Source organism: Salvelinus namaycush, chromosome 11 (assembly GCF_016432855.1).
Source record: "Salvelinus namaycush isolate Seneca chromosome 11, SaNama_1.0, whole genome shotgun sequence".
Taxonomy (NCBI): Eukaryota; Metazoa; Chordata; class Actinopteri; order Salmoniformes; family Salmonidae; genus Salvelinus; species Salvelinus namaycush.
In genome coordinates, this window is record NC_052317.1 from 40,593,779 (window position 1) to 40,616,212 (window position 22,434).

General features: G+C 44.6%; 1 protein-coding gene across 3 annotated transcripts in view; it reads left to right on the top strand.

The window, feature by feature from the left end:
* Positions 1 to 22,434, top strand: part of LOC120056175 (muscleblind-like protein 1) — an 87,335-nt gene that overhangs the window by 11,739 nt on the left and 53,162 nt on the right. The window contains exon 1 of one of the 3 annotated variants that reach the window (XM_039004389.1): positions 1 to 461. This exon is cut by the window's left edge and continues 95 nt beyond it. The exons of the other annotated variants lie outside the window; for them this stretch is intronic. The gene's annotated coding sequence lies outside the window, so the exon portion shown is untranslated. The remainder of the gene's footprint in view (positions 462 to 22,434) is intronic. 3 annotated transcript variants of the gene reach the window in all.

Consider the following 22,434-nt stretch of genomic DNA (forward strand, 5'->3'; position numbering starts at 1 on the left):
CAGTCAGTGGTGCCTCCCCCTATTCTTCCTCTCCACTCCTCCTCTCCTCCTCTCCTCCTACTCTCCAGCTGCTGCTACAGTGCAGCCAGCCGTCCAGCGAGTGCAGCTCTCCACAGGCTGCAGCAGTCGGGCGTCCAGAGACACATCACAGCCACCAACAGCAGTAGGGAAGGGGAGACACTAGCGCACGGAGCCAAGTCAGCAACACACACACACACACACACAGAGGCAGACACTCCTCCTCTCCCACCACACTATTCTGCGTGGCGCCTTCACTCATTTGCTTGTTCACTTGCTCTCTCGCTCGCTCCGGTCTTCTCCCTCGCTCCTCTCTGCTCTGCCTGAGAATGGTCCAGCCGGTGCCTGGGGCTCTGCTGTCACGGCCTGTCTGAACACACACAGACATACACACTCAATAGACACACGGACGCACACGCACAAACCCAACAGCGATGTGAGAGGTAAGGGTTTCCGCCTTTATTTCTCCTTCTCCTTCTCTCTCTCTGTGACGAGGCGATTGACTGTCTTTTTGACTGCAGTAAGGGACCCGCCTGTTGTAAAGGAAAGATATGCTGGGGTTTGTTAGCTTTAGGCTCTGTCTGCGTCTACGTGTAGCATCTGTTTGTTATGCCTTACACACACACACACACACACACACACACACACACACACACACACACACCGAAAACGCATAGCAGACCAAAAATAGAAGGTCACACAATAGCTTCAATAGCTTCTTCCTGTGGGGAACGTGTGTGTGTGTGTGTGTGTGTGTGTGTGTGTGTGTGTGTGTGTGTGTGTGTGTGTGTGTGTGTGTGTGTGTGTGTGTGCGTGTGTGTGTGTGTGTGCGTGTGTGTGTGTGTGTGTGGTTGCTCCGGGAAGCAGGAAAGTAGATCAATAGGATCCATTCCTTCTGTCTGACTCAACAACTCAACATGTTGGGAACCAACCAGCCAACCAGAGAGAGGCTTCCCACACACTGGTTGTTTTTACGTTGTTTCCACGTCTCAACATGTTGGGAACCAACCAGCCAACCAGAGAGAGGCTTCCCACACACTGGTTGTTTCCACGTCTCAACATGTTGGGAACCAACCAGCCAACCAGAGAGAGGCTTCCCTCACACTGGTTGTTTCTACGTTGATTCCACGTCTCAACATGTTGGGAACCAACCAGCCAACCAGAGAGAGGCTTCCCACACACTGGTTGTTTCCACGTCTCAACATGTTGGGAACCAACCAGCCAACCAGAGAGAGGCTTCCCTCACACTGGTTGTTTCTACATTGTTTCCACGTCTCAACATGTTGGGAACCAACCAGCCAACCAGAGAGAGGCTTCCCTCACACTGGTTGTTTCTACGTCTCAACATGTTGGGAACCAACCAGCCAACCAGAGAGAGGCTTCCCACACACTGGTTGTTTCTACGTCTCAACATGTTGGGAACCAACCAGCCAACCAGAGAGAGGCTTCCCTCACACTGGTTGTTTCTACGTCTCGACATGCTGGGAACCAACCAGCCAACCAGAGAGAGGCTTCCCTCACACTGGTTGTTTCTACGTCTCAACATGCTGGGAACCAACCAGCCAACCAGAGAGAGGCTTCCCTCACACTGGTTGTTTCTACGTTGTTTCCACGTCTCAACATGTTGGGAACCAACCAGCCAACCAGAGAGAGGCTTCCCACACACTGGTTGTTTCTACGTCTCAACATGTTGGGAACCAACCAGCCAACCAGAGAGAGGCTTCCCACACACTGGTTGTTTCTACGTTGTTTCCACGTCTCAACATGTTGGGAACCAACCAGCCAACCAGAGAGAGGCTTCCCACACACTGGTTGTTTCTACGTCTCAACATGCTGGGAACCAACCAGCCAACCAGAGAGAGGCTTCCCTCACACTGGTTGTTTCTACGTTGTTTCCACGTCTCAACATGTTGGGAACCAACCAGCCAACCAGAGAGAGGCTTGGTTAACGACTAAACTTAAGACCTATTTTCTACTTTCCTTCTTTTCGTTCTGTTTCTTTCTCCTCCCTGCTCTGAACGTCAGCGTATGGGGGTGGCGTGGTTTTTAGCGTGCACTCTCAGCGCGCGCGCTCGTGTGTGTTATGTGTGTGTGTGTGTGTGTGTGCTGTGTAAGGTGAACTCCCCGCCTGCTGCATGTAAATTATGTGTGACATGTGGAGCTGCTGCTACCTTATATGGCGAGCGCTGTATTTCAGTACAGTAGAACCCTGCCAAACATTCCGGGTCACGGAAGGAGAGGAGCGAGTGTGTGAGAGGGTGTCTGTGGGAGTGTGTGAGAGGGTGTCTGTGGGAGTGTATGAGAGGGTGTCTGTGGGAGTGTGTGAGAGGGTGTCTGTGGGAGTGTGTGAGACTCTTTGCCTGCGTGTGTCTCACAGAGAAGGAGTAACTGAGAAAGAGAGAACAAGTGAGAAACAAAGAGGGAGGAACGGAGAGAGAGACCCAAGAGAATGGATGGTTTTTACTAGGTTGCGGCGCGACACTGTTGAACCGTAGCTAAGTAAGTGAGAACATACTTTGAACTGCTGAGAGAGATTCAGTTATGTTGTCATGTAATGGTTTTAACATGTGTGTGTTCAAGAGTAAAGTTTGTCCTGTTGTCTGTGTGTCATGATGAGAAGACGTACCGAGGGAGCATTATGACTGGTTGTGGGCTGAAGGGAGACAGTAGCTACTAGCTATCTTCATTGAACCCTCCTTCTCTGGGTTTAGACTTTACAGTCCTGGCCTCTCCTCTCTCTTCTCCTCTCTTCTCCTCTCTTCTCCTCTCTTCTCCTCTCTTCTCCTCTCCTCTCTCTTCTCCTCTCTTCTCCTCTCCTCTCTCTTCTCCTCTCCTCTCTCTTCTCCTCTCCTCTCCTCTCTCGTCTCCTCTCCTCTCTCTTCTCCTCTCTTCTCCTCTCCTCTCCTCTCTCTTCTCCTCTCCTCTCTCTTCTCCTCTCCTCTCCTCTCCTCTCTTTTCTCCTCTCCTCTCTCTTCTCCTCTCCTCTCTCCTCTCCTCTCTCTTCTCCTCTCCTCTCCTCTCTCGTCTCCTCTCCTCTCTCTTCTCCTCTCTTCTTCTCCTTTCTCCTCCCTTCTGTTCTTTTCTTCTCTAAGTTTCCTCTTGATTTCCTCTGAGATGCTTTATGAATACTGCTGTCTATTGTCTTCTCCTCTCCTCCTCCCTCCTCTCCTCCTCCCTCCCCTTCTCTCTCCTCCTCTCCTCCTCTCTTCCTGTCCTCCCTTCTCCTCTACTTCCTTCTCCTCCTCTCCTCTCTTCTCCTCTCCCCTCCTCCTCTCCTCCCTTCTCCTCTACCCCTCTCCTCCCTTCTCCTCTCCTCCTCTCCTCTCGGTTTTCCCATTGTTTCCTGGTGTCTGTGGTTGAAGCACTGATGAGGAATGTAGATGTTGTGAGTTACATTGTTTTCAGTGGTCCAGGCAGAGGCAGGCAGATAGAGATACACTGCTGATTGCGTAGTGCAGTGTTTCCCAAACTAGATGGAGCTTTGCCCTGTGGAATGGAGTTTTCCTCTGTAGAATGGAGCTTTCCTCTGTGGAATGGAGCTTTCCCCTGTAGAATGTAGCTTTGCCCTGTAGAATGGAGCTTTCCTCTGTGGAATGTAGCTTTGCCCTGTAGAATGGAGCTTTCCTCTGTGGAATGTAGCTTTCACCTGTGGAATGGAGATTTCCTGTGTGGAATGGAGCTTTCCCCTGTAGAATGTAGCGTTGCCCTGTAGAATGGAGCTTTCCTCTGTGGAATGGAGCTTTCCTCTGTAGAATGGAGCTTTCCTCTGTAGAATGGAGCTTTCCTCTGTGGAATGGAGCTTTCCCCTGTAGAATGGAGCTTTCCTCTGTGGAATGGAGCTTTCCTCTGTAGAATGGAGCTTTCCTCTGTGGAATGTAGCGTTGCCCTGTACAATGGAGCTTTCCTCTGTGGAATGTAGCTTTGCCCTGTAGAATGGAGCTTTCCTCTGTGGAACGGAGCTTTCCCCTGTAGAATGGAGCTTTCACCTGTAGAATGTAGCTTTCCTCTGTAGAATGGAGCTTTCCTCTGTAGAATGGAGCTTTCACCTGTAGAATGGAGCTTTCACCTGTAGAATGGAGCTTTCCCCTGTAGAATGGAGCTTTCCCCTGTAGAATGGAGCTTTCACCTGTAGAATGGAGCTTTCCCCTGTAGAATGGAGCTTTCACCTGTAGAATGGAGCTTTCACCTGTAGAATGGAGCTTTGCTCTGTAGAATGGAGCTTTCCCCTGTGGAATGGAGCTTTCACCTGTAGAATGGAGCTTTCCTCTGTTGAATGTAGCTTTCACCTGTGGAATGGAGCTTTCACCTGTGGAATGGAGCTTTCCCCTGTAGAATGGAGCTTTCCCCTGTAGAATGGAGCTTTCCCCTGTGGAATGGAGCTTTCCCCTGTAGAATGGAGCTTTCCCCTGTAGAATGGAGCTTTCCCCTGTAGAATGGAGCTTTCCTCTGTAGAATGGAGCTTTCCCCTGTAGAATGGAGCTTTCACCTGTAGAATGGAGCTTTCCCCTGTAGAATGGAGCTTTCCCCTGTAGAATGGAGCTTTCCCCTGTAGAATGGAGCTTTCCCCTGTAGAATGGAGCTTTCCCCTGTGGAATGGAGCTTTCCCCTGTGGAATGGAGCTTTCCCCTGTAGAATGGGCCTTTCCCCTGTGGAATGGAGCTTTCCCCTGTAGAATGGAGCTTTCCCCTGTAGAATGGGCCTTTCCCCTGTAGAATGGAGCTTTCACCTGTAGAATGGAGCTTTCCCCTGTAGAATGGAGCTTTCCCCTGTAGAATGGAGCTTTCCCCTGTAGAATGGAGCTTTCCCCTGTGGAATGGAGCTTTCCTCTGTAGAATGGAGCTTTCCTCTGTAGAATGGAGCTTTCCCCTGTGGAATGGAGCTTTCCTCTGTAGAATGGAGCTTTCCCCTGTAGAATGGGCCTTTCCCCTGTGGAATGGAGCTTTCCCCTGTGGAATGGAGCTTTCCTCTGTAGAATGGAGCTTTCCTCTGTAGAATGGAGCTTTCCCCTGTAGAATGGAGCTTTCCTCTGTAGAATGGAGCTTTCCCCTGTAGAATGGAGCTTTCACCTGTAGAATGGAGCTTTCCCCTGTAGAATGGAGCTTTCCCCTGTAGAATGGAGCTTTCCCCTGTGGAATGGAGCTTTCCCCTGTAGAATGGGCCTTTCCCCTGTGGAATGGAGCTTTCCCCTGTAGAATGGAGCTTTCCCCTGTAGAATGGGCCTTTCCCCTGTAGAATGGAGCTTTCACCTGTAGAATGGAGCTTTCCCCTGTAGAATGGAGCTTTCCCCTGTAGAATGGAGCTTTCCCCTGTAGAATGGAGCTTTCCCCTGTAGAATGGAGCTTTCCCCTGTGGAATGGAGCTTTCCTCTGTAGAATGGAGCTTTCCTCTGTAGAATGGAGCTTTCCCCTGTGGAATGGAGCTTTCCTCTGTAGAATGGAGCTTTCCCCTGTAGAATGGGCCTTTCCCCTGTGGAATGGAGCTTTCCCCTGTGGAATGGAGCTTTCCTCTGTAGAATGGAGCTTTCCTCTGTAGAATGGAGCTTTCCTCTGTAGAATGGAGCTTTCCTCTGTAGAATGGAGCTTTCCTCTGTAGAATGACTTGATCTTGCTGATATCGAACATCTCTTTGACAAGGGAGACTCCTCCCAAGACAGCAGCAAAATAAATTGCAAACACATATTTCTTTTTTAACTGTATTGTGTTCTTCAGTCCCTCGTGGAATAAATTGCTGACATACTCCGTGTGTGTGTGTGTGTTATGTGTGTGTGTTTCCCAGTATCTCTCTATGATCTGTGCTCTGCCCTGAGGACAGGATTAGGTGCCTGAGAGGTTCCCACTGACAGGTTAAGCCTTTAATATAGTGGCGGTTTTGTGTTTACAGGCATGTTATTACCGTGTTTACGACTGTGTTTGAACCGTGTGACACCTCATATTACACCCATATCACACTCTATACCATGCTGTCATGGCACCGGGGTAGCGGGCAATTCCACCACTGCTATACGGTCCAACCGTGAATGCTTGATAGGTTGACCGTAACTGAACCAGACTACTGGCAGCTTACATGGTTATCTGATTTCATTGTTTCAGTAGATTTGAAGTATTATGCCTGGAATTAATTAAAAACATACTGAAAAAGAAATGATAGTGAAGGGTTGAGCTGTGACCTGACCTAAAGACAACTGTAAGTAAGTTCTGTAAATAAGTAGCCTTGGCTTGTGCAAGCTGGAAAAGGAGCAGGAGTCTATATCCTGTTTATGTAGCGTGAGGCAGCTTGATGTACAAGTACACCCCCTGGACAGGACGCCAGTCTATCGCAGGGCCATACCCACAATCTGTCTCCTTAAAGGGATACTTTGGGATTTTGGTAATGTGGGCTTTTATCTACTTCCCCAGAGTTAGTTGAACACATGGAAACCATTTGTATGTCTGCGTGCGGTTTGAAGGAAGCTGCTAACTAGTGCTAGCGCAATTGCTAACTAGCGTTAGCGCAATGACTGGAAGTCTATGGGTATATCACAGACTTCCAGTCATTGCGCTAATGCTGGTTAGCATTGACTCACAAAACAACCTCTAACTTCCTTCGTACTGGACAAAGTGACATACAAATGGTATCCACAAGTTCATATGACTGTGGGGAAGTAGATAAAGGGCCTCATTGCCAAAATCCTGAAGTAATCCTTTAGTGCCAAACAGAGATGCACTGGGTCCCATTTTTACAGTCTTTGGTATGACTAGGATGGGGATTGAACTCCCAACTTTTCTAATCTCACAGCAGACGCTCAAGCAACAAGGCCACTGAGTTGGTCAAAGAAATACCAGACAGGGTTCAGCTGTGTCCTGACCTAAAGACAACCATGTTACTTTGTTACTGCAAGGCTTTAATGCAAAGCTACTAATAGAATCATGAATGTAAGAACCATCCTTGTATATCGGTAAAAATCTGTGGAAGAGACTCATTCTTACACTGACAATGCACAGTGGAGCCTGAAATGATTGACACCCTTGAGAAAGATGAGCAAAGATGACTGTATAAAATAAATAATACACATTCTGAGCTATATTGTATGCATAACATTTTTGGGGGAAATTATATTATTTTACTAATACAATTGCTCAGAGAAAGATATATTTTTGAACAAGTAATACTTTTTTCTTCTCCAAGAAGGTAGGGGTCAAAATGATTGACACCCCTGTTTTCAATGCCTTTCTATACCTCACCTTCAAATCAAATCCAACTTTATTAGTCACATGCGCCGAATACAACAGGTGTACACCTTACAGTGAAATGCTTACTTACGAGCCCCTAACTAACAATGCAGTTTAAAAAAAATACAGATAACAATATGAGATAAAAGTAACAAGTAATTAAAGAGCAGCAGTAAAAATAACAATATATACAGGGGGGTACCAGTACAGAGTCAATGTGTGGGGGCACCGGTTAGTTGAGGTAATATGTACATGTAGGTAGAGTTATTAAAGTGACTATGCATAGATATTAAACAGAGAGTAGCAGAGGTGTAAAAGAGTGGTGGGGGGGCCTTCCTCTAACACTGCCTGGAATAGAGGTCCTGGATGGCAGGAAGCTTGGCCCCCGTGATGTACTGGGCCGAGCAGTTGCCATACCAGGCAGTGATTTAACCAGTCAGGATGCTCTCGATGGTGCGGCTGTAGAACCTTTTGAGGATCTGAGGACCCATGCCAAATCTTTTCTGCCTCCTGAGGGGGAAAAGGTTTTGTCGTGCCCTCTTCATGCCTGTCTTGGTGTGTTTGGACCATGATAGTTTGTTGGTGATGTGGACACCAAGGAACTTGAAGCTCTCAACCTGTTCCACTACAGCCCCGTCGATGAGAATGGGGGCGTGCTTGGTCCTCTTTTTCCTGTAGTCCACAATCATCTCCTTTGTCTTGATCCCGTTGAGGGAGAGGTTGTTGTCCTGGCATCACACGGCCAGGTCTCTGACCTCCTCCCTATAGGCTGTCTCATTGTTGTCGTTGATCAGGCCTACCGCAGGTAGCCTAAGGGCGGCAGGTAGCCCAAGGGCGGCAGGTAGCCCAAGGGCGGCAGGTAGCCCAGGGGTGGCAGGTAGCCTAGTGGTTAGAGCGTTGGGCCTGTAACCGAAAGGTTGCAAGATAGAATCCCCGAGCTGACAAGGTAAAAATCTGTCTTTCTGCCCCTGAACAAGGCAGTTAACCCTACTGTTCCTAGGCCATCATTGTAAATAAGAATTTGTTCTTAACTGACTTGCCTAGTTAAATAAAGGTTAAATAGAAAATAAAAAATAAAACCACTGTTGTGTCATCGGCAAACTTAGTGATGGTGTTGGAGTTGTGCCTGGCCATGCAGTCATGAGTGAACAGGGAGTACACCTTGTGAGGATAACGGCACTGATACTTTTTCTAAAATGTTTTCTGAGATGGGAGAACACATTGGGAGGGATGTTAGACCATTCCTCCATACAGAATCTTTCCAGATCCTTCGTCTGGTCTTATGGACTGCCCTCTTCAGTTAAAACCACAGGTTTTCCAATGGGGTTCAAGTCCAGAGTCTGAGATGGCCATTTCAACATGTTGATTTTGTGGCCAATTAACCATTTCTTTTTGGATTTTGATGTTTGCTTGGGGTCATTGTCTTGCTGGAAAATCCATTTGCGGCCAAGTTTCTGGCTAAAATGTCCTGGTACTGGGTGCCGTTGACCTTAACAAGGACCCCAGGACCAGTGGAAGCAAAATAGCCCCATAACATCAAAGCTCCAGCACCATATTTTACAGTAGCTTATTTTCTGCTCATTCATTCTCATATCGACGCCAAACCCACCACTGCTGTGTGTGACTAAAGAGCTCTATCGTCAAGGGTGTCAATAATTTTGGGCCCCACTGAATACATTTGATTATTTTTGGTGTATGTATGTCATAGGGTTAGGCCCTAAGGGGCTCCAAGTGTGTGTGTGTGTGTGTGTGTGTGTGTGTGTGTGTGTGTGTGTGTGTGTGTGTGTGTGTGTGTGTGTGTGTGGTGTGTGGTGTGTGTGTGTGTGTGTGTGTGTGTGTGTGTTTGGTAAAGGGTAGATGTGTCAACACAGTCCTGTTGTTGTTGTTGTTCTGGACCCATGATGTTACATCAGCCCTGCAAGCCCCCGTGGGAAACCCCAGACATCCACCTCGGAGACAGAGAGAGACAGCAGGCTATAACTTTTAATGATACCCCTCACTTTCTCTCTCTCTCTCTCTCTCTCTCTCTCTCTCTCTCTCTCTCTCTCTCTCTCTCTCTCTCTCTCTCTCTCTCTCTCTCTCTCTCTCTCTCTCTCTCTCTCTCTCTCTCTCTCTCTCTCTCTCTCTCTCTCTCTCTCTCTCTCTCTCTCTCTCCCTCTCTCTCTCTCTCTCTTTCCCTCTCTCTCTCTCTCATTCTCACTCTCTCACTCTGGCTTGTGGAGTAGTTAAGGATTGATTGGTTGTTAGTTTTAAAACATCATAACTTAACATATGATTCATTGCTATTTAAAACTTACAACAATCTGTCTGGTTATCCAACTCATCATATACTTACATTTATACTACAGGTTCTATATAGACCTGGTTATCCAACTCATCATAAACTTACATTTATACTACAGGTTCTATATAGACCTGGTTATCAGTGCTATCTAATTTATTGATCCGCAAATTGGAAATGATGTTAGGTAAGGAAATGATGTTAGGTAAGGAAATGATGTTAGGTAAGGAAATGATGTTAGGTAAGGAAATTAGGTTAGCGTTCAGTGGCAGACATACATACTGTCGACAGAAATACATACACTAAGACAGAAGTTGGCGTGGGTGTATATAGTGATTAGGGCCAGGAGTTTTTCCTGACAGTATGCCCTGACTGGAATGTTTTCCAGGTCACCGGGTCTAGACAATGACTGTATATACTGAGTATAATAAACTACTCCAGGAAGTGACGTTGCAGGCTAGCTCAGTGCTGTCCCCTCTCATTGAGTAGTAGTAGCTCAGTGTTGTCCCCTCTCATTGACTAGTAGTAGCTCAGTGCTGTCCCCTCTCATTGACTAGTAGTAGCTCAGTGCTGTCCCCTCTCATTGAGTAGTAGTAGCTCAGTGCTGTCCCCTCTCATTGAGTAACTCAAGTTGAAGGCCGACCAGAGTACTGCAGGCTGCCATAAGCAACTCATTTATCCTTATGTGTGCAATTTTTACACCAAACAATAATATAAATGCAATATGTAAATATTTAAAGTGTTGGTCCCATGTTTCATGAGCTGAAATAAAAGATCCCAGAAAAGTTCCATACCCACAAAAAGCTGATTTTTCACAAATTTTGTGCACAAAGTTGTTTACATCCCTGTTAGTGAGCATTTCTCTTTTGCCAAGATAATCCATCCACCTGACAGGTGTGGAATATCAATAAGCTGATTAAACAGCATGATCATTACACAGGTGCACCCTGTGCTGGGGACAATAAAAGGCCACTCTAAAATGTGCAGTTTTGTCACACAATGCCATAGATTTTTATTTTCCTTTTGAGGGAGAGTGTAATTGGCATGCTGACTGCTGGAATGTCCACCAGAGCTGTTGACAGATCATTTAATATGAATTTCTCTACCATAAGCCGCCTCCAATGTGGTTTTGGAGAATTTGGCAGTACGTCCAACCGGTCTCACAACCGCAGACCACATGCAACCACGCTAGCCCAGGACCTCCACATCCGGCTTCTGCACCTGCGGTATGATCTGACACCAGCCACCAGAATTTCTGCACAAACTGTCAGACACGGTCTCAGGGAAGCTCATCTGCGTGCTCGTTGTACTCACAGGGTCTTGACCTGACTGCAGTTCTGCGTCGTAAATGACTTCAGTGGGAAAATGCTCACCTTCAATGGCCACTGGCATGCTGGAGAAGTACGCTCTTCATGGATTAAAAACTGGTTTCAACCGGGCAGATGGCAGACAGCGTGTATGGCGTCTTGTGGGCGAGCGGTTTGCTGATGTCAACATTGTAAACAGAGTGCCCCATGGTGGCGGTGGGGTTATGGTACGGGCAGGCATAAGCTATGGACAACGAACACAATTGCATTTTATCAATGGCATTTTGAATACACAGAGATATCATGGTGAAATTTTGAGGCCCATTGTTGTGCCATTCATCCGCCGCCATCACCTCATGTTTCAGCATGATAATGTTGCAAGGATCTGTACACAATTCCTGGAAGCTGAAAATGTCCCAGTTCTTCTATGGCCTGCATACTCACCAGCCATGTCACCCATTGAGCATGTTTGGGATGCTCTGGATCAACATGTACGACAGCGTGTCCCAGTTCCCGCCAATATCCAGCAACATTGCACAGCCATTGAAGAGGAGTGGGACAACATTTTCACAGACCACAATCAACAGCCTGATCAACTCTATGCGAAGGAGATGTGTTGTGCTGCATGAGGTAAATGGTGGTCACACTAGATACTGACTGGTTTTCTGATCCACGCCCCTACCTGTTTTTTAAAGGTATCTGTGACCAACAGGTGCATATTAATTTATTTCAATTGACTGATTTCCTTATATGAACTGTAACTCAGTAAAATCTTTGAAATTGTTGCATGTTGTGTTTATGTTTTTGTTCAGTGTAAAATACATCTTGTGCATTTTATTTACACAAAGATTGACTGTAAAGATTACAATTTTTCCATTCACTATAATAGGGGATCCTGTTTTCTGCTTACAATGCCTGCAACACCACGGTCGGCCTTGAACTTCCGTGGCTTCAATGAGAGAGGGCTGTCATTCTCCCCTGGGTCTAGGTCACCTAACTAGGGTCAGGAGAGTTTCCTGATCAGGACACATAGGCCAGAAAAACTCCTGGCCCTAGTACTGATCAAAGAGCTTCTTATGTGCACCATACGGTATCATTCAAATGCGAGAAGCAGAGCAATAGGAGGTCTGTCCTAGTGTGTGCAGTTTCACCTCGGAGACTGTTGACAGCCAATGAGACACAAATGTAAATGTGAGCCGATGGCTTCCTCATTAGACCACGAGGGGAGCCATTATCCTCCATGTGTTTGGTCATGAGTTTAACACATCCCTGTGTACAAACACACCGTCATTCCGACGGTTACACACATGGCCACACAGTCAGACATTCACTGCAGCTTAAACACACAACAGGGTACATGCCAGCGAGTGTGTGTTTAGAGACTGTGTGTGTGTGTGTGGGCCACACAGCAGGGTACATGTCAGCGTGTGTGTGTGTTTAGAGACTGTGTGTGTGTGGGTGTCAGATCTCATTGTGTACTGATGCTCTGTTTGCTCTTATTGGAATGAATAGCCGTTGTTTGTTGTGCAATGCGTATTTCTAAACATAAACTGTTCCTCTTCCTCTGATATTTAAACCAAACAGCCATGTCCGTGGTATTGTGCTTCCTCCAGCGCCCTCCACTCCGAAGGCCTATTTCAGCACACCATCGCCCTGACTTTGACTCTGTCATTATGCTGAAACTGGATGCTCCTCTCCTGTACTAAAGAACAGGCTAAGGGAAATATACTGCTGTGGCTTTTTCTTTCTGTGAGTGGCGCATACAGGCAGCTCTCAGGACAGTTCAATTAGGGTCCTCATTCCATGCTAGGTTAGTTTTGTTAGCACATGCAAATAGTTTGGCTAACAGCTCAGAATATTTCAGTTCTTTGCTCCCATTATGCATACTATTCTTCAGACTTGCACATTCATCATTTGTCTGTTTCATTTATGTGCTTTGGAGAGTTCAAGTACAGTGTCTTCAGAAAGTATTCCTACTGTTGTGTTACAGCCTGAATTTTAAAAGGATTCAATCACTTTATTTTTTCACCCATCTGCACACAAAATAAAAAAAGTTAAAATTAGTGTGGACGCTAGGATTTGGGAAGACATTTTTGCTAATTTATTGAAAATGAAATACAGAAATATATAATTTACACAAGCATTCACACCCCTGAGTCAATGCATGTTAGAATCTCAGCGATTACCTCAGCGTCTCTAAGAGCTTTGCACATCTGGATTGTTCAATTTTTGCATTTAAAAAATATATATATTCTTCAAGCTCCACCATTTTGGTTGTTGATCATTGCTAGACAGCCATTTTAAAGTCTTGCCATAGATTTTCAAACCGATTTAAGTCAAACTGTAACTAGGCCACTTGGGAACATTCAATGTTGTCTTGGTAAGTAACTACAATGTTGTTGATCCATCCTCAGTTTTCAACTCTCAGCCATTAAACTCTGTTACTGTTTTGGTGTCATGGTGAAATCCCTGAGCAGTGTCCTTCCTCTTGTGCAACTGAGTGCAATACAGGCCTCCTTCCTCCTTCCTGTATCTTTGTAGTGACTGAGTATATTGATACATCATACAAAGTGTAATTAATAACTTCACCATGCTCAAAGGGATATTCAAAATGTCAGCTTTTTTTTTTTTTTTACCCATCTACCAAATGGTGCTCTTCTTTTTGCCAGGCATTGGAAATCGTCCCTTGTCTTTGTTGTTGAATCTGTGTTTAAAATGTGCCACTCTAAAAACATAATTCTACTTTGACATTATGGGGTATTGTGTGTAGGCCAGTGGCACAAAATCTAAATTGAATACATTTTAAATTCAGGCCTGTAACACAACAAAATGTGGAAAAATTCAAGGGGTGCGAATAATTTCTGAAGACGCTGTCAGCTGCAACAAACTTTGAATGTAGCCTCTGTGACTGTAGCTGCAGCACGAGGTCAAGCAGCGCTAGGCTAATAATCTATCCAGCGTCCAGTCATTCCTCAGGAAGCCTTAGCAGCGCTAGGCTAATAATCTATCCAGGGTCCAGTCATTCCTCAGGAAGCCTTAGCAGCGCTAGGCTAATAATCTATCCAGCGTCCAGTCATTCCCCAGGAAGCCTTAGCAGCGCTAGGCTAATAATCTATCCAGCGTCCAGTCATTCCTCAGGAAGCCTTAGCAGCGCTAGGCTAATAATCTATCCAGGGTCCAGTCATTCCTCAGGAAGCCTTAGCAGCGCTAGGCTAATAATCTATCCAGGGTCCAGTCATTCCTCAGGTAGCCTTAGCAGCGCTAGGCTAATAATCTATCCAGGGTCCAGTCATTCCTCAGGAAGCCTTAGCAGCGCTAGGCTAATAATCTATCCAGGGTCCAGTCATTCCTCAGGAAGCCTTAGCAGCGCTAGGCTAATAATCTATCCAGCATCCAGTCATTCCTCAGGTAGCCTTATCATAACTGTGAACCACACCCTAGGTTTTTGTTGACTGCGAGGCAGTGCTAGTGGTTTAGTCACAATGGTAACTCCTATGCCAGCCTGCACAATTAACATACAGCCTCGACGGTTGTAACTTTCCATGTTGTCAGGCTGTGCTCCATGTTGTCAGGCTGTCCAAAATAGCAGACTAGGCTACACAACTGGTGCCCACTCCCCACCATAGTCCTACACACAGAGGAGGGAACCTGTCTCTAACATCACGTACACACCACAAATCAAATCAAATCAAATGTATATGTCACATGCGTTGAATACAACACCTTACAGTGAAATGCTGAATACAACAGGTGTAGACCTTACAGTGAAATGCTGAATACAACAGGTGTAGTAGACCTTATAGTGAAATGCTTACTTACAAGCCCTTAACCAACAATGCAGTTTTAAGAAAAATATGTGTTAAGTAAAAAATAGATAAGTAAAAAAAATTAAATAACAAATAATTAAAGAGCAGCAGTAAAATAACAGTAGCGAGGCTATATACAGGGGGTACAGAGTTAATGTGGAGGCTATATACAGGGGGTACAGAGTTAATGTGGAGGCTATATACAGGGGGTACAGAGTTAATGTGGAGGCTATATACAGGGGGTACAGAGTTAATGTGGAGGCTATATACAGGGGGTACAGAGTTAATGTGGAGGCTATATACAGGGGGTACAGAGTTAATGTGGAGGCTATATACAGGGGGTACAGAGTCAATGTGAAGGCTATATACAGAGGGTACAGAGTTAATGTGGAGGCTACATACAGGGGGTACAGAGTCAATGTGGAGGCTATATACAGGGGGTACAGAGTTAATGTGGAGGCTATATACAGGGGGTACAGAGTCAATGTGGAGGCTATATACAGGGGGTACAGAGTCAATGTGGAGGCTATATACAGGGGGTACAGAGTCAATGTGGAGGCTATAAACAGGGGGTACAGAGTCAATGTGGAGGCTATAAACAGGGGGTACAGAGTTAATGTGGAGGCTATATACAGGGGGTACAGAGTTAATGTGGAGGCTATATACAGGGGGTACATAGTTAATGTGGAGGCTACATACAGCGGGTACAGAGTCAATGTGGAGGCTATAAACAGGGGGTACAGAGTTAATGTGGAGGCTATATACAGGGGGTACAGAGTCAATGTGGAGGCTATATACAGGGGGTACAGAGTTAATGTGGAGGCTATATACAGGGGGTACAGCGTTAATGTGGAGGCTACATACAGGGGGTACAGAGTCAATGTGGAGGCTATATACAGGGGGTACAGAGTTAATGTGGAGGCTATATACAGGGGGTACAGAGTTAATGTGGAGGCTATATACAGGGGGTACAGAGTTAATGTGGAGGCTATATACAGGGGGTACAGAGTTAATGTGGAGGCTATATACAGGGGGTACAGAGTCAATGTGAAGGCTACATACAGGGGGTACAGAGTCAATGTGGAGGCTATATACAGGGGGTACAGAGTTAATGTGGAGGCTATATACAGGGGGTACAGAGTCAATGTGGAGGCTATATACAGGGGGTACAGAGTTAATGTGGAGGCTATATACAGGGGGTACAGAGTTAATGTGGAGGCTATATACAGGGGGTACAGAGTTAATGTGGAGGCTATATACAGGGGGTACAGAGTCAATGTGGAGGCTATATACAGGGGGTACAGAGTTAATGTGGAGGCTATATACAGGGGGTACAGAGTTAATGTGCGGGGGGGACAGGTTAGTCGAGGTAGTTGAGGCAATATGTCCATGTAGGTAGATGTTTTTGAACCCTGTTCTGGTTTAGTTGGACACATAAAACCCTTTGAGATGAATCATCTCTTCATTCCACAGCTTTTTTAACTCGTTGGGAGAAGAAAACAAAGTCTTCTCGTTTCCTGCTGCACTCTGCGCTATTTATACAGCGACATCGTTATGATGAATGGAATGTGTGTGCAACGTTTCTAACTCGCTGGGAGAAGAAAACAGAGTCATTATGATGAATGTCATTTAATGTGACTCTGACTCCCACCACAGGCAGCAAAAGCCACTCTGTCTGTAAGTGTAACTCGTGGTTCATTCATGTGTTTGTTTAATGTGCTCATGCTTTGAGTTGATGATTGGGCGCAAAGTGGCGTGGGGTGTCCGGTGACCATGAGGGGATGCTCTGTAGACGCTTCCTCTTCTGTTCTGTCAGCGAAGTTCTCTTCCTGCTGTCAGCGAGGTCCTCTTCCTGCTGTCAGCAAGGTCCTCTTCCTGCTGTCAGCGAGTTCCACTTCCTGCTGTCAGCGAGGTCCTCTTCCTGCTGTCAGCGAGTTCCACTTCCTGCTGTCAGCGAAGTTCTCTTCCTGCTGTCAGCGTGGTCCTCTTCCTGCTGTCAGCAAGGTCCTCTTCCTGCTGTCAGCGAGGTCCTCTTCCTGCTGTCAGCGAGGTCCTCTTCCTGCTGTCAGCGAGGTCCACTTCCTGTTCCTGCCACGTGGCGAAAGAAAGAAAAACAGGGCATGTGTTTTGCTCACCTTTTTTTCTCTCCCCCCCATCATCCTCCCACCAGTCTGGGTGACCTTGCACCAGTCTCTGTGACCTTGCACCAGTCTCTGTGACCTTGCACCAGTCTCTGTGACCTTGGAGAGCGAGCGACTGTAGTACCGTTAAGCATTCTGGGACAGAACAAACCAGACAGTCATATTGAGGGCACAGAGATGGAGAGGTTTGGGAGAAGACTGGAGAAAGAAGGGAGGCGCAAACTAGCAACGGATGTGCTGTGTGTCGTCATGTCTATGTATGCGTTGAAGGGATACTGTCAAATGAAATAGACAGTAATAAAATGAAATGCAGGGAGTGGTGAACTAGTGATACGAGTGGTCTTTGAGATGAAGAATAGCTCTGAAGGAGATCTGTGTCTAGGCATGATAGTGTCACAGAAAGGTTTAAGTGTTGATATCAGCTATGCTTCAGCAATAAACACGTCTTAACATCAACACACTCTGAAGCTCAAACAACATTTACCTCCATGTTAAAACAGCATTCACCTCCATGTTAAAACAACATCCACCTCCATGTTAAAACAACATTTACCTCCATATTAAAACAACATTTACCTCCATATTAAAACAACATCCACCTCCATGTTAAAACAGCATCCACCTCCATGTTAAAACAGCATCCACCTCCATGTTAAAACAGCATCCACCTCCATGTTAAAACAGCATCCACCTCCATGTTAAAACAGCATCCACCTCCATCTTAAAACAGCATCCACCTCCATCTTAAAACAGCATCCACCTCCATGTTAAAACAGCATCCACCTCCATGTTAAAACAGCATCCACCTCCATGTTAAAACAACATCCACCTCCATATTAAAACAGCATCCACCTCCATGTTAAAACAGCATCCACCTCCATGTTAAAACAACATCCACCTCCATATTAAAACAGCATCCACCTCCATGTTAAAACAGCATCCACCTCCATGTTAAAACAACATCCACCTCCATGTTAAAACAACATCCACCTCCATGTTAAAACAACACCCACCTCCATCTTAAAACATCATCCACCTCCATGTTAAAACAACATTTACCTCCATGTTAAAACAGCATCCACCTCCATGTTAAAACAACATCCATCTCCATGTTAAAACAGCATCCACCTCCATGTTAAAACAACATCCACCTCCATATTAAAACAACATCCACCTCCATGTTAAAACAGCATCCACCTCCATGTTAAAACAACATCCACCTCCATGTTAAAACAACATTTACCTCCATGTTAAAACAACATTTACCTCCATGTTAAAACAACATTTACCTCCATGTTAAAACAGCATCCACCTCCATATTAAAACAGCATCCACCTCCATATTAAAACAGCATCCACCTCCATATTAAAACAGCATCCACCTCCATGTTAAAACAACATCCACCTCCATGTTAAAACAGCATCCACCTCCATATTAAAACTACATCCACCTCCATGTTAAAACAACATCCACCTCCATGTTAAAACAACATCCACCTCCATATTAAAACAACATCCACCTCCATGTTAAAACAACATCCACCTCCATGTTAAAACAACATCCACCTCCATGTTAAAACAACACCCACCTCCATGTTAAAACAACATTCACCTCCATGTTAAAACAACATCCACCTCTATATTAAAACAACATCCATCTCCATATTAAAACAACATCCATCTCCATGTCAAAACAGCAGCCACCTCCATATTTGTAACGTGGACGCTGGGATTTGGGAAGCAAGTGTAGGTGGTGAGTTTAATAATAAACGGCACAATACAAGAAACACGAGTAGAGTACAGACATGAAAGACATAGTCAATACTGCCTGGGGAATGAACCTAAGGGAGTGCCAGATAAAGGGGAGGTAATGAGGGAAGTAATGGAGTCCAGGTGTGTCTGTTGATGAAGCGCGGGTGCGCGCAATGATGAATGCCAGGACCGGTGGTTAGTAAACCGGTGACGTCGAATGCTGGAGGTGAGGAGTGGTAGTAGACGTGACAATTTTAAAACATCTACCTCCATTTTAAAACATCCACCTCCATATTAAAACAACATCCACCTCCATGTTAAAACAGCATCCACCTCCATATTAAAACAACATCCACCTCCATATTAAAACAGCATCCACCTCCATATTAAAACAGCATCCACCTCCATGTTAAAACAGCATCCACCTCCATGTTAAAACAACATTTACCTCCATGTTAAAACAACATCCACCTCCATGTTAAAACAGCATCCACCTCCATATTAAAACAACATCCACCTCCATATTAAAACTACATCCACCTCCATGTTAAAACAGCATCCACCTCCATGTTAAAACAGCATCCACCTCCATGTTAAAACAACATTTACCTCCATGTTAAAACAACATCCACCTCCATGTTAAAACAGCATCCACCTCCATATTAAAACAACATCCACCTCCATGTTAAAACAGCATCCACCTCCATATTAAAACAACATCCACCTCCATGTTAAAACAACATCCACCTCCATGTTAAAACAACATCCACCTCCATATTAAAACAACATCCATCTCCATGTTAAAACAACATCCACCTCCATGTTAAAACAACATCCACCTCCATGTTAAAACAACATCCACCTCCATATTAAAACTACATCCACCTCCATGTTAAAACAACATCCACCTCCATATTAAAACTACATCCACCTCCATATTAAAACAACATCCACCTCCATGTTAAAACAACATCCACCTCCATGTTAAAACAACATCCACCTCCATATTAAAACAGCATCCACCTCCATATTAAAACAGCATCCACCTCCATATTAAAACAGCATCCACCTCCATATTAAAACAGCATCCACCTCCATGTTAAAACAACATCCACCTCCATGTTAAAACAGCATCCACCTCCATATTAAAACTACATCCACCTCCATGTTAAAACAACATCCACCTCCATGTTAAAACAACATCCACCTCCATATTAAAACAACATCCACCTCCATGTTAAAACAACATCCACCTCCATGTTAAAACAACATCCACCTCCATATTAAAACAACATCCATCTCCATATTAAAACAACATCCATCTCCATGTCAAAACAGCAGCCACCTCCATATTTGTAACGTGGACGCTGGGATTTGGGAAGCAAGTGTAGGTGGTGAGTTTAATAATAAACGGCACAATACAAGAAACACGAGTAGAGTACAGACATGAAAGACATAGTCAATACTGCCTGGGGAATGAACCTAAGGGAGTGCCAGATAAAGGGGAGGTAATGAGCGAAGTAATGGAGTCCAGGTGTGTCTGTTGATGAAGCGCGGGTGCGCGCAATGATGAATGCCAGGACCGGTGGTTAGTAAACCGGTGACGTCGAATGCTGGAGGTGAGGAGTGGTAGTAGACGTGACAATTTTAAAACATCTACCTCCATTTTAAAACATCCACCTCCATATTAAAACAACATCCACCTCCATGTTAAAACAGCATCCACCTCCATATTAAAACAACATCCACCTCCATATTAAAACAGCATCCACCTCCATGTTAAAACAGCATCCACCTCCATATTAAAACAACATCCACCTCCATATTAAAACAGCATCCACCTCCATATTAAAACAGCATCCACCTCCATGTTAAAACAGCATCCACCTCCATGTTAAAACAACATTTACCTCCATGTTAAAACAACATCCACCTCCATGTTAAAACAGCATCCACCTCCATATTAAAACAACATCCACCTCCATATTAAAACTACATCCACCTCCATGTTAAAACAGCATCCACCTCCATGTTAAAACAGCATCCACCTCCATGTTAAAACAACATTTACCTCCATGTTAAAACAACATCCACCTCCATGTTAAAACAGCATCCACCTCCATATTAAAACAACATCCACCTCCATGTTAAAACAGCATCCACCTCCATATTAAAACAACATCCACCTCCATGTTAAAACAACATCCACCTCCATGTTAAAACAACATCCACCTCCATATTAAAACAACATCCATCTCCATGTTAAAACAACATCCACCTCCATGTTAAAACAACATCCACCTCCATGTTAAAACAACATCCACCTCCATATTAAAACTACATCCACCTCCATGTTAAAACAACATCCACCTCCATATTAAAACTACATCCACCTCCATATTAAAACAACATCCACCTCCATGTTAAAACAACATCCACCTCCATGTTAAAACAACATCCACCTCCATATTAAAACAACATCCACCTCCATGTTAAAACAACATCCACCTCCATGTTAAAACAACATCTACCTCCATGTTAAAACAACATCCACCTCCATATTAAAACAACATCCACCTCCATGTTAAAACAACATCCACCTCCATGTTAAAACTACATCCACCTCCATATTAAAACAACATCCACCTCCATGTTAAAACAACATCCACCTCCATGTTAAAACAGCATCCACCTCCATATTAAAACAACATCCACCTCCATGTTAAAACAACATCTACCTCCACGTTAAAACAACATTTACCTCCATGTTAAAACAACATCCATCTCCATATTAAAACAACATTTACCTCCATATTAAAACAACATCCACCTCCATGTTAAAACAACATCCACCTCCATGTTAAAACAACATCCACCTCCATGTTAAAACAACATCCACCTCCATGTTAAAACAATATCCACCTCCATATTAAAACAACATCCACCTCCATGTTAAAACAGCATCCACCTCCATGTTAAAACAGCATCCACCTCCATGTTAAAACAACATCCACCTCCATGTTAAAACAACATCCACCTCCATATTAAAACAACATCCACCTCCATGTTAAAACAACATCCACCTCCATGTTAAAACAACATCCACCTCCATGTTAAAACAACATCCACCTCCATGTTAAAACAGCATCCACCTCTATATTAAAACAACATCCACCTCCATGTTAAAACAACATCCACCTCCATGTTAAAACTACATCCACCTCCATATTAAAACAACATCCACCTCCATGTTAAAACTACATCTACCTCCACGTTAAAACAACATTTACCTCCATGTTAAAACAACATCCATCTCCATATTAAAACAACATTTACCTCCATATTAAAACAACATCCACCTCCATGTTAAAACAACATCCACCTCCATGTTAAAACAACATCCACCTCTATATTAAAACAACATCCACCTCCATGTTAAAACAGCATCCATCTCCATGTTAAAACAACATCCACCTCCATGTTAAAACAACATCCACCTCCATATTAAAACAACATCCACCTCCATGTTAAAACAGCATCCACCTCCATGTTAAAACAACATCCACCTCCATGTTAAAACAACATCTACCTCCACGTTAAAACAACATTTACCTCCATGTTAAAACAACATCCATCTCCATATTAAAACAACATTTACCTCCATATTAAAACAACATCCACCTCCATGTTAAAACAACATCCACCTCCATGTTAAAACAACATCCACCTCCATGTTAAAACAACATCCACCTCCATGTTAAAACAGCATCCACCTCCATATTAAAACAACATCCACCTCCATGTTAAAACAGCATCCACCTCCATATTAAAACAACATCCACCTCCATGTTAAAACAACATCCACCTCCATGTTAAAACAACATCCACCTCCATATTAAAACAACATCCATCTCCATGTTAA